The 6,024-nt window shown below is 44.2% G+C and overlaps 1 pseudogene; it reads left to right on the plus strand.

Moving 5' to 3' along the window:
* The first annotated feature begins 823 nt into the window (after positions 1-823).
* On the plus strand, positions 824-5,433 carry LOC119357344 (annotated as a pseudogene).
* Positions 5,434-6,024: the final 591 nt, after the last annotated feature.

Consider the following 6,024-nt stretch of genomic DNA (forward strand, 5'->3'; position numbering starts at 1 on the left):
ACGCTGATAACGCCCACACGTGTGGTGGAAGCAACACCCGCTCACACGCCCTACAACACAGAGACTGCGCCACGTCACCTCATGTAAGCATGTGGGAATCTTTTTGGATTTTTAGTTTTTAAAATATTTTATCTCTTAAATAAAAAATCCAATTGAAGATCTGTTTTCACCATTAAATCCATCGTGACGAGATATTCGAAACTAGATCTCATATCAATATGTTTGGACGACATTTTTTGGGGTTGAAAGTTGTCATGTCTATTGCACATGAATTGCGATGGTGTTTACGCTGAAGTTGACATGATATGTTTCAACTACTTTTTTTTCTACCTTTACAAGTAAATATTGACATATTATAAAATGGGGAATTGAAACTAGACTTGACATGAACCATAAACTAAAATTGCTATGATACATGCACTTAAAATTGCCATGGTTCATACAAAAAATAATTTTCATGGCCAAAGTACTGAAATTGCCATGGTCAAAATACTAAAATTGCCATGATCTATAAACTAAATTGCCACATGGCAACTTTAGTCTAAACACTATGGCAACTACAGTGTAAACATGGCAACTTTTGGCAAAAAAATTGCCGAAACATATCAATATGGGATCTAGTTTTGAAGATCTCGTCGAGACGGATTTAATGATGAAAACGGATTTTTAATTGATTTTTTAATTAGGAGATAAAACATTTTTAAGCCGAAAACCAAAAAGATTCCCGCTGATGTCATCTGTTTTGACATGGCAAAAATGTCATCTCTAAGAAAAGAAAAGAAAAAATGCACACCTCCCCTCCCATCCCATGGTGGGCGTCACTCCTTCGGTCCTTCCCCACGAATAAGCTTCACTTCACTCCCCCTCCCCCTCCCATCCTATCCACATCCACATCCACAGATCCTCCCTGCCCTGACGGCGCTCGTCGGCGGCCGCGGCAACACACGTACCGGCCGTCTCTCTCCTCCCGCCAGGGCTGCGCGTCTGACCTGACCTGAAGGCGCTCGTCGGCGGCAAGACACGTACCGGAGATCTGGGCCAGGGTGAGCGCCCCTCCCTTCCTCCCTCCCTCCCACCCTTGCCTGGATTTCTATCTTTCTTTCTTTCACCGCATCCGCGTCCTTGATTTATCGATGCTCTCCTCTCCTCTCATACTGATACTGCCATTTTCCACTTTGCAATTGCAAGACACAATTTTTACTTTACTTTAGAGCCTTCAAACAACGATTAGTTTACCATTTGCACACCCCCTCCATAAAAGAAAGAAAGAAAGATGGCGACTGGTGTTTTCACTTTGGATTGAAATCCAACCCACTATTAGTACTTCTTTATTTTTATTTATCTTATCTAGAAGCTTACCTGAAGAATGGACCAAAGAAGCAGACACTACTAAATTTAACTGTAATAGCACAAGGGAAAAACTACACAAATGATAATAATAATAATAATAATAATAATAATAATACCAGAAAAACGTGTATGGATTACCTCACACTCACATCAACCAGGGAGGATTGGATGTGGATGTGGATGTGGATGTGGCTGTTTCCCCAAAAGTTGCTTCAATTTCATACACATATTTGTTATTTGGTACTCGAACAAAAACACATATCTCTGTTAGCGATTGCAGAGACACATTGGAATGAATTTATTCACACCTTCGTTTGCACCTGATGCCCATTCCTTGTCTTCCTCTAATTAACTTTGCAGCAGATCGATGTATCCGGTTCCACGGCAACATATCTGCTGGGCAAATACAGAAAACAGTTTCCTCAATTAATGACTTGTTGTATGCATAGACTGCACAATTTGCTTCCATAAATAATTATTGCTACCTGTCTGCGTCTAGATATAATGCTAAATTGTGTCTACTGCTAATTTGCTTGCTCGCAGGACGACAACACATGTCCAGTCACCATGAGCCTATCTCCCACTGGGATAATTAGTGCTGTCGATAATTGTGTCAATTTGTTCCAGTGGACCAGATCTGCCATTCCATCTCTGCACCCCGGCTTGAGTGGCTCACAGCAGGAACGTCTCCAGGAGCATGTGTCGCGCTTACAGGGTGGCCTACAACGTCTCAGGGATGCTCTTCCTGCAATGTACGACCTCATTGACCGAGCAGAGCGGAGAAGCCATGACACCCGTGTGGAAAAGCTCCTTCCAGTACTCAAGGATACAGTGTATGAGGTCGAGGACCTTCTTGATGAGGCCAAATGGTATGAGGTGAAGGCGCAAGTTGAGGGCAATGCAGCCCAAACTCCTCCTCTCGTCGAGTTCATCGATGATGTCATCCAAGGCAGCAGCTTCGGCAAGCTGAGTCATGTCCAATCAAGATTGAGTCATCTTTCGAGTCAGCTGGACATCGTGGGGCTTGCTGAAGCTACAGAACACGTTGACAGATTAGTCAAGCCGAAGACCGGCTCTTTGCCATATGAAGGCCTATTTTTTTGTTATTACAAGGAGCTAGCGCAGGTGATGGGATTTTCCACAAATTCAAAATGCAAGAGAGCAACGAGTTTGGCCAATGCATCAACAAGCGCATCAGCAAACAACCAATTCAGTAACGGGTTAAGAAGAATATCGAGCCTTCCTGTTCTGGTAATACAAGGAACTGGTGGTGTTGGAAAGACTACTTTGGCCCGACGTATATGGTTCAATCAAACGGGGAAGCCTCGGATCATTTGGATTCATGTTTCAGATGGCTTTGATGTGAAGAGGTTAACTAAAAAGGCCATACAACTCTGTACTGGGGAGGAGACAACAACTGATGATTTGGATTCTCTTTAGCGTGACCTTTCTAAGCATGTGAGCAATAAAAGGTTATTGGTATTCCTTGATGATATGCGGGATGATGCCTTGAAGGAAAACGGGCAGTGTTGGAAGAGGTTTTGTGCACCTTTTAGGAATGTCCGAGGGGGAAGCATGATTGTGGTCACTACTAGATGTTCAGAGGTTACTGAGGGGGTGCGGACAATGGAGCCCATTATCTTAGATGGTCTAAAAGGTGATGTCTTTTGGAATTTCTTCAAATTGTGCGTGTTTGGAGATGGGAGGTCTGAGATTGATCCTGAGTTAGAGCGCATAGGTAGAAGTATACTTCCTAAATTGAAGGGTTCCCCTTTGGCCGCCAAAACTTTGGGACGCATGTTGAGCATGGACCTTCAAGCATCCCATTGGAATTCTATACTTGAGAGTGAACTGTGGGAGTTGAGACAAGAGGAGGCCGACATTTTTCCGGCCCTTCAGTTGAGCTACATGCATTTACCATTCTATTTGAAGCGATGCTTCGCATTCTGTTCTGTGTACCCCAAAGATTACAAATTCCAGAAGGCACACTTAGCTGAAGTTTGGGTAGCGGAAGGCTTTGTGGAATCTCAAGATATTGGCTGTCAGTATTTTGAAGACCTTGTAACACGGTCCTTCTTTCAATTGGTTCCTGGTGGATACGTAATCCCTGACCTATTGCATGACCTGGCACAAAAAGTTTCAGAGATGGTCTAAAAGGTGATGTCTTTTGGAATTTTTTCAAATTGTGCGTGTTTGGAGATGGGAGGTCTGAGATTGATCCTGAGTTAGAGCGCATCAGTAGAAGTATACTTCCTAAATTGAAGGGTTCTCCTTTGGCCGCCAAAACTTTGGGGCCGCCAAAACTTTGGGACGCATGTTGAGCATGGACCTTCAAGCATCCCATTGGAATTCTATACTTGAGAGTGAACTGTGGGAGTTGAGACAAGAGGAGGCCGACATTTTTCCGGCCCTTCAGTTGAGCTACATGCATTTACCATTCTATTTGAAGCGATGCTTCGCATTCTGTTCTGTGTACCCCAAAGATTGCAAATTCCAGAAGGCACACTTAGCTGAAGTTTGGGTAGCGGAAGGCTTTGTGGAATCTCAAGGGGGTGTTCCAATTCAAGATATTGGCTGTCAGTATTTTCAAGACCTTGTAACACGGTCCTTCTTTCAAATGGTTCCTGGTGGATACGTAATCCCTGACCTATTGCATGACCTGGCACAAAAAGTTTCAGAGCACGACTGCTGCATCTTAAGAAATGATAGTTGCTTTGATAAAGTCCCACAGGATGTTCGTCATCTGTACGTACACCCTAGCAGTGACTTTGATGGTTCCAACTTGTTGAGACTGTGCAGGTACACAAAGTTGCGTACCCTAATTTGCAAGAAGAGTTTAAGGAAAGAAGCAGGATTAGTAATGGGCCACTGGTGTACTAAACTTTTGCGTATGCGTGTGATTTCTTGTGCCTCCACAGATGAGTTACCAGGTAGTATTGGCAACTTGAAGCATCTTCGGTACCTTGAAATCTCCAGAGATTGTGCTTTGAAGAGGATTCCTTCAACTTTCCGTTGGCTATATAATCTGCAGATTTTCTATGCCAAGAAATGCAAGCTAGAAAGTCTGCCTAGTGACTTTGGTAAGTTGATCAACTTACAGAAATTTGAATCGGATGGATTACCATATTATCCTGGGTGCCGCATGCATGTTAATGCAGCAGATGGGCAGGGACAAAGAATAGTTAGGTTAATGAAGAATCTGAACCAATTTCATGGCTTGGAGATCACTCATGTTGGCATGCTAACCAAGGATGATGCAGTAGAATCAAAACTGAAGAATAAGAAAGACCTTGACGAGTTGAAACTGAAATTTAAATCAGATGGGTTACCAATTTCGTCATGGTTTTCAGGCTATCCCGAGTCTCAGTTCATGCAGGACAATGAGATAGACATGCTTCATCAGTCTCAAATCATCCAGGACAATGAGATAGAAGTGCTTCAATCTCTGCAACCTCCTATCAGTCTCAAGTCTCTGTTCCTCCAGAATTATGCCGGTGTCTCGCTCCCAAGCTGGTTTCGGCCACAAAACATACCAAGCTTAGAATCACTTACTTTTAGAGACTGTGTCGGACTCAAGAGCATATCATTGTGCATGATCTCACAGATTATAGGCTTAAATCTGATACCTGCAGTGCTAGTTCACAACAATAATGATAGTGTTGGTATGTTCCTATCCCTGACAGATCTAGCCATATATGGTGCCGAAATTTATCAACTCTCGAACATTTTCTGCTACCAAAGTATCGCCCCTATCTCGGGCTCTTAGCGGTTCTCCTTCCCTGACATTATACCCCGCGCTCTTAGCGGTTCTCCTTCCCCATTATCGCCCCTATCTCGGGCACGACGGGAGGGACGGGAAGCTTCGAGTTCAGCTAATCCTCAATTTTGATCGGGAGGGGGGGCAACCATGGAGCCTCCAAAGCTACTGACAGTGAGGGAGGTCACCGGCGAGCTACAACGGATGAGAGCGACAAGGTATAAAGCGGAGACTGTAGACGTGTGGTCTCTAAGAAGTGCGGGAAAGTTTAAACATGTACATTTCAAAACACATCATGAATTAATACAAAGTGACTTGAAACATCACAAAGAACTAAGAGCGCGGGGAAATTTTAAACAAGTATGATGACATTATCACAATCGAGCCTATTTGGTGTGTCAGGATTTACCTAAAATGGAGATAGAGGAGCGGAGTTACTCAGATGAGCGCTCATGTGACTCGTCTCTCCCCCGCGTCCACATACCAGCCTCCACGGCGTGACCTCATCGGAGACCACACCGCTCCCTTTCCTGGCATTCTACCCCGCTCTTAGTGGTTCTCCTTCCCTATTATCGACCCTAATCTCGGGCACCAGGGGGCTCAGAGTTCGGCTAATCCTCAATTTCAATCTAGGTGTCGGCTATGGAGCCTCTGATGAGGTCGTTGACGGTGAGGAAGGTCGCTGACGAGCTACAGCAGATGAGAGAGCCAAGGTATAAAGCGGCGCCTGCAGATGCATGGCCTCTAAGAGGCGTGCGGAAGTTTAAAAAACGCATCATCAATTAACACAAAGCGACTTGAAACACCACAGAGAACTAAGAGCGTGGTAAAATTTAAACAGTTATGATGATGTTATCACAATCGAGCCTATGTTGTGTGGCACAATTTACCCTAAAAAAGGTGCTAGCGGAGCGGAG

This window comes from Triticum dicoccoides, chromosome 2A (assembly GCF_002162155.2).
Source record: "Triticum dicoccoides isolate Atlit2015 ecotype Zavitan chromosome 2A, WEW_v2.0, whole genome shotgun sequence".
NCBI lineage: Eukaryota > Viridiplantae > Streptophyta > Magnoliopsida > Poales > Poaceae > Triticum > Triticum dicoccoides.